This window comes from Eumetopias jubatus, unplaced genomic scaffold (assembly GCF_037043125.1).
Source record: "Eumetopias jubatus isolate StellerSeaLion01/CBP00866 unplaced genomic scaffold, mEumJub1_p1.0 scaffold_1, whole genome shotgun sequence".
In the NCBI taxonomy this organism is placed as follows: Eukaryota; Metazoa; Chordata; class Mammalia; order Carnivora; family Otariidae; genus Eumetopias; species Eumetopias jubatus.
In genome coordinates, this window is record NW_028274807.1 from 161,957,691 (window position 1) to 161,964,809 (window position 7,119).

Here is a 7,119-nt window from a genome sequence, read left to right on the forward strand (position 1 = left end):
AAGAGTCATACAATTTATTTTCACACTAGTGAAAGTAAACTACTGCTACACAACAGCATAGCTAAAGCTTAGAGTAAAAAAAGTGCAAATTTTAGAAATCTAAGTATAGAAAACAATTTTTTAAAGCTCAAGAACAAACAATATAATGTTTAGACTTATTCAGTAAGCCTATGAGCAAGAGAATGACAAACACAAAATGGCAGATAAGGGGTGACCCTCCAGGTTAGGATAAGATGCAAACACATGGATGCAAGCTATTGGGAATGTTCTAGTTTTGGAGTTGAGTTGTGGACTCACAGATGTTTGTTGTTTTGCTATCCTTTATCATGTACAAAACACATTAAATATTAAATAGACACAGGCGAAGGAGAAAAAAGAGGAACACTGTGTGAATCTGGACAGATCTAGTATGATTTCCTTGTCACACAGTTCACTGTTTTCACTTCGTGTCACAGTGCATACCAAGAAGTTTGGAGAGGCCAAACTGGAGGTGAAAGGACTGGAAATTGGATGAGGGCATTCTTCCCTCTGGGCCTCAGTTTCTCCATACGCAAAATAAAGGGATGTACCAGGAATGACAAATGGCTGGTATCCATAATACAGGTCTCCCCATCCTCCCCCACTACAGACACTACTAATGGATTGCAGCACTATTTCACATGAATCACATACACAGCCTTGGACTCCTCAGCTGGGCCCTGCTGGCTGGTCGATCTGAGATGGCACACTAATGATACCTACTTGTTGATCTGGAGAGCCCATCCAGCTCTGGCCTGCAAGTTATGAAGCCTCACCAGCAGGCACTGGCTAGTCTGAAAGGCCGGGGCCCTAGGGAGGAGCCTGCTGGCTTTGGAGCAGACCTTAGCTAGACCCTGGGAGCATGTAGCCTCAGCTTCCACAGTGCCCCCTCCCGTGGCCTCCAGTCTGCTGCAGCTGGCCCCTGCCTGCTCACCATCTGACCAGGCCTTTTGCTTCCATCTATTGGGTGGGCAGGCTCATGTTTACCCTATGCTGGTGAGCTGTGCTAGACTTGAAAACAGCTCAACTAACAGAAGGCCAGGCAGGAGCTCACATCACCCTCTAGTCCAGAGAATACTGGAAATGGCCCCATTGTGCCTGATCCAAATAGCCCTCTGAGGCAGAAGGATGGTATTCCTTTCACTGCCTTTGCCTATTTGGGCCTGCGGGCCTTTGCTCCCGTGCTTTCCTCTGCCTGCCCTCCTCCTCCTCCCCTCATTGGCCTCAGCTCACAAGACTCCTCCTTGGTTGCACTACTCCATCTCTTTCCTCCCCAGTGAGAGTTGACATCCCTTCCTCTAGATGTCCACAACACAGAGGTCAGCTTTCTCAAGGAGAACTTGTGTGCTGGGTCTGGTCCAGCTTCTGTGGGTGTCTGCCTTCCAGTGTGGGAAGCCCATCAGGGTCTAGCTCACAACTGGCGTGAAAATAATAATACCATCAGGAGCAGCCACAATGCCTCAGAATAAAAGGGCTTCTTTAAGAACGGCCCACCTATTGTATGAGCCTCACAGCCAGGGAAGTTGGCACTGGGGGACAGCACTCTCTATTCTAACAAGTAAATCAAGGGCCACAAAGGGGAGTGACTTTTCCAGCATCACTGCCCACCTTCCCACCTTCTGGGAGGCTGGGAAGCTTTTCTGCCATGTTCCATCAGAGCCCTGAAACCCCAGTCCTGTGTGGAAACCCCTCCCCTCCCCTCCCCAGAGCAGGGGAGTGCTGAGTGACCACAGCCCCTTATCATGGAGCATCTGGTTTCATCCTGCTACCTGCAGATTCTTTTAATTATGAGATCATATTGAGAGACATTATATTCAGTGACATGGTGCCTTGGTGATTCATCTCTCTTTCATTTTATTCATCTTATGCAAATTTTAAATGACTGCTGGGCTGTGTGCACAGGAAGTCTGGATTTACTAGAAAGAACTGTGGTGAGTTCTTAGAAAACAAAGACGGGAACTTAAGGCATCGAGACATGTCCAACAAGCAGAGTGAAGACAAAGGTGTCTCCCGCTGCTTTGTCCTGGAACAAAGCCGCCAGCACATGCCCACATGTGGCCTGCCAGACCCTCAGATCAGAGTCCGTCACTGACACCCATTGTCTGGAAGGGCCTGAAACCTGCTATTATCTTCGACACCATCCACAGACTCCAAGAAGCAAACAGCGCAGACTTGCAAAGACGCTGAAACAGGAATGCTCACTTGTGTTCCCAGAAACACAGATGCCAGATGTTTACTTCTGGTTCCAACTTCTCCTGGATTCATTCTCTTTCAAGCCTTGGAAACTTTGGGCACCACTTCTTGCTCTACAATCCCTCCATTTCTGTCTACCCCAGGAAGTTCCCCACCTGGACAACTCCAAATACTCCTCAAAACCATCTCTGGTGCCCCCTCTTCCAGGAAGTCCCCTTGCCTTCTCTCTGGCCTCTTTGTACTCATTTCCTGCTAGGATGATCATAATGGGTCAAATGCTGCTGCTTGCACATCTGTCTCCCCTGTCATGGGGTAGGTTTGTAGGAACAGGGCTCATGGCTGAGGTACCCCCATTACCTCCAGCCCCTCAGCATGGGCCCTGGTACATTGTGGGGATGCAGTAGGACCTCAAAAAAGCATGACCTAAATACCTGGGCTCTGTCTTCCTAGAACTTATAGTTTAGTGAAAGATATCTAATGACAAAGAAGGTGAACTCAAGGTACTCTGAACACAGACCAGATAATCCTTTCCTGAGTGCTTCACAGCTAAGCCAAGATCTCACTGGTGAGTAAATATCAACTGCACAAAAATGGGAGTAAAGAACTTTCCAAGGAGAGGGAGTAACAGACAGATGTTCTAAGGTGGGAGGGAGTAACTTGTGTAAGTACTGAAAGGCCAGTGGTGCTTTAGCAAAGCAATGTGGTAGTGAGCAAGAGCTCACAGATTATGTGTAGCAGCTAGGATAGTCTGGGTTATGCTGTGTAACAAACGATTCTCAAAATCTCAGTGGCCTACAATAAGGTTTATTTATAGCTCATGCTACGTGTCCATGTGGCTCTCCTTCATATCTTTTCCCCTCTGGACTCAGGCTGACAGAGCAGTCTCTATCTGGAATATTGCCATTATCACAGAAGAAGGAAAAGAAAACTGGTAAATCACTCACTGGTTCTTAAAGTGTGTGCTCAGATTTCTTTCACTGTTCACCAGCCCCTCTCCCATGCCTGAGAGCAACATGGATGGTGCTGTATAATCCTCCATCCGAGAAAGGCACCACAATAAAGGGCACTGAATGTGGGGGAATGGTAGTACAGTTCCACACCATGCTTGGATTTTGATGTTTATCCTAGAAGCAATGGAATCTGTTGAATAAATTTTTCATTTCTAACAAATCACTCTGGCTGAGAGTGAGACCAACAGATTGGAAATGGGCAAGAGCAGATTTAGAGAGAAAAATTAGGAGGCCACTTCAGTTTTCCGGGCAAAAAAAAAAAAGACTAGGGTCAGACTACTTTAGACTAGGGTCATGGCAGTGGAAATGGAGAGAAGCCAATAGATTTTAAAAATGGGAAGTTCTAGGGATGTACAAAGAGAAGCACAGGTGAGTGAATGTGTGACCCCAGGAGGTAGAAAGAATGTAGCAGAGTTGGCTTCTTATGTCTTACCGCTTGCTGGCTCCCATCTTTTGGGAAGACCAGCTACTCTACTCTCTACTTGTCCTTGGGCTCTCTATGTTCTCCTATTAAATCTCCCTTCTTGCTTAAAAAAAAAAAAAATCCTGAGCTAAATAAAGAAGGGAACAAACGGATTAATAAGGTGAACAGCAGCTGAGTGGAGTGACAAATGAATGACAGAGTGACCAGGGGAATGAATTCACATCTCCAAGTGTTCAAAGAATGAAGAGAAACTAGACTCAACCAGAAGAAGGCCTCCCCACTGGGCATGTCTCAGAAGGATCCCTCCCTCCCCTACCAACACACCAGGCATCTCTCTTCTTCCAGGGACAGGGAGGCAGACGAAGGATGGGCTCCGTGGAACCTCTATAGCATCCTCTCCTCTCCTCTGTGTGGTCTCCCTACACTTCCTTTTCAGAGTTCCAAACTTGATTTTCAGTGTGGGAGGGCTTGGGATTCACAAACATCCCAAAAGAGAATTTCTGTAGCAGCAGCATTAGACAACCTGACAGGAACTTAGAGCTTTGGGTTCCACACAGGCACAGAAAGCCTCCTCTGCCCTGGGTGCTCTTGTTAGCCAAGAAAAGTAAGATTCAGACACAGAATTGTATGGTTGTGGACTCAGCTCAGCTCACCATGGACAGCGACCACACGACCCCCCCCCCCCTTAAGGGTGTAGTCGCTGTCCATGGTGCTCACAGGCTGACTCAGCTGAAGAGACTTCTAACACCCAGCCACAGTATATCAGAGCTGAGAAGGTTCCAGGATCTCAATTTTCGCAGTGCCTCATTTTACAGATAAGAAGACAGAAGCCTAGAGAGGGGAAGGAATTCCCTCAGGACCACTCAGTGAGTGGCACTGTGGGATTGGAAGCTAGCCTCTAGAGGCTTGCTCAGACACAACTCATTTCCTTGGAAGGCTGTTGCCCACTACCCAGAATAATTAAGTCCAGAAAACTCATAGTAGTGCATAGTAGGTACTCAGTGGACATTTGTTGACTGAATAAATGATTATAGTGAGACACAAAACACAAATCTTGAAGCTGGGAGTGGACCCCGAATCCTGAATTCAAACAGGAAGTCTTGTTCCTTTTTGGTATGGGTGAAATGGTATGGAAGGAAGCAGTGGGGGAAGGGAAGAAGTGCTGCTATGAAGACAATGCGGTGTGGGAAGAGCATATGAGCAGGCACACCCAGGACGTTAAGCACAGAGGAACACTGACCTCTGTTCTCTCAGGCTTCACAAAATCTCCCACCCAGGAAAACTGGTTGAACAGCTCAGGAGTTTCCTTAGGGAGGGTGGTCACCTGACCTCAATCTGGCCAATCAGTATATTCTATCCTCCCTGGCCACAGTGATTGGCTCAGGGCTGGGTATGTGACCAATGAGATCCCAATGGATCAGATCTCAGCTGTAATCATAGGGAATGAAAGGTTCTATTTTTGTTGGGGTGAAGGGATATATCAGTTTGTGACTGTTGATGGCCATCTTGCTTTCCCAATGGGAAAGCTTACCTGAGAATAACACCTGCAAAGAGGATAGTAAGCAAAGCCAATAGGGGGAGAAAGATGATTCCTGCTGATGTCAGCAAGCACCCAGGTACAGCCTCGCCTGAAGCTGTCTGCCCTTAGGTTCTCAGTTACATAAATCATTCTCTCCTGAGTTGTTTGATTGCTTGTTTAAGCCACTTTGGGTTTTCTGTCACTGGCTATCAAAAAAAAAAAAAAAAAAATCTGACTGCTCCAGTTGGCTAAATGGAGCATCCTGGAATTGTGACAGTATGGACTTAGGCTAGCTTCAAGAAAGGATTTCCAGATAACACTGCAAAATTCTAGTCTAACCTGGAGATCCAAATGGATTCAAGCTGTACCTATTGGAGGTCTGCTATAGGCTGGGCTACTCATATTACCCAAATTAATCCTCAAGGGATTGACCCCATTAAGGTAGCAATGGATGACCCCATTTTAGAGGATGTGACTGAGGCTCCAAGAAAGGAGGTGACAGGGATATAGCTTGGAAGTGCAAACCCAGATTCTGCTGCTTGTGTCCTGGGAAGCCTCATGATGTGGCTTGTCCATGTGACAGGGGCTGCGGCACCCAGCCCCACGTCTGGTATACTGTGGATGCCTGAGGCTTGGTAACTGTCATGTGGCTGTTACAAGACTCACAAAAGCAATTCGCACTGAAGGGAGGAAGAACTTCCTTCACCGGCCCCACACACCCTCCCAGCTCCCTGAAGCCTAGAATCCCTTTTTTCCCTTACTTTCCTTGGCAGAGTCATGCCCACGTGACCACAGGACAGTCCCCTGTTCACAGCCAGCACCAGGAGCTGCTACAGGGGAGGCCAAGAGCCTTCACCCCTCCACCATATTTGGGGACATCTCTTTCTTTGGGGCCTTGGGGGACCCTACACCCCACTTGCACACCAGAGGTTTTTTCTAGAACATGCAGAATATCTCACTCAGTTTGGAAAGGGATATATCCATCACTGCCCTTCCTATGTCTTCCTTGAAACTCAGCTCATGCACTACTTTCTCTGCATGGTGGGCTCCCGTGTCTGCTGCAGGAGAGGCCGAACTGACAATAAATCAACAGCTCAGCACTCGAGGGCATGCATGAGGCAAAAGCTGATAGCTGGAAAGCTCTGTTTAGAAAAGACCTCACACTTCACCCTGAAGAGGCTGTAGGAGACCCTGGGGTTCAGAAGTAGTGCTTGGGCCAAAGTGAACTGGAAGGCTTTATGATGGCTGGAGACTTCTGGCCATGTTGGGGGATGTGGCGAGGTCCCTGATGTGTCATGAAGGCTCATTGTGTGCAGGTTCAAGGTGCACAGAGAAGAAAAGGCAGAGGCCTGTCCCAGAGGTGTTCACAGATCAAATATGAACAGGCCACCCAGCCAGGCAGAGCACCATAGTTCATGAGCAGCTCTCGTGGGTGCTGAGTGGAGGGACAGGAGCAGAGACCCAAGTCTGCTGGGGAACTAGTCAAGAACAGAGAAGTTTTAACTGACACTAGAAGGCTATATCCATTAGATTTGTTTGGCTGAAGTGACAGAAAACCCTCCTAAGAGTGGCTTAAACTACAAAGGCATCTAACACTTAATATTTAATGATGACGTGAGGGATGGGAGGTCCAGAGGTGGTATGGTGGCCTGACAATGTCATCAGTGACTCGGATGCCACCCACCTCTCTATTCTACCATTAAGAGAATATTGGTTCTGGGGCACCTGGGTGGCTCAGTTGTTGAGCATCTGCCTTTGGCTCGGGTCGTGATCCCAGGGTCCTGGGATTGAGTCCCACATCGGGCTTCCTGCTCTGTGGGAAGCCTGCTTCTCCCTCTCCCACTCCCCCTGCTTGTGTTCCCTCTCTTGCTGTGTCTCTCTCTGTCAAATAAATAAATAAAATCTTAAAAAAAAAAGAGAGAGAGAATATTGGTTCTGTTAATACCCCCTCACAG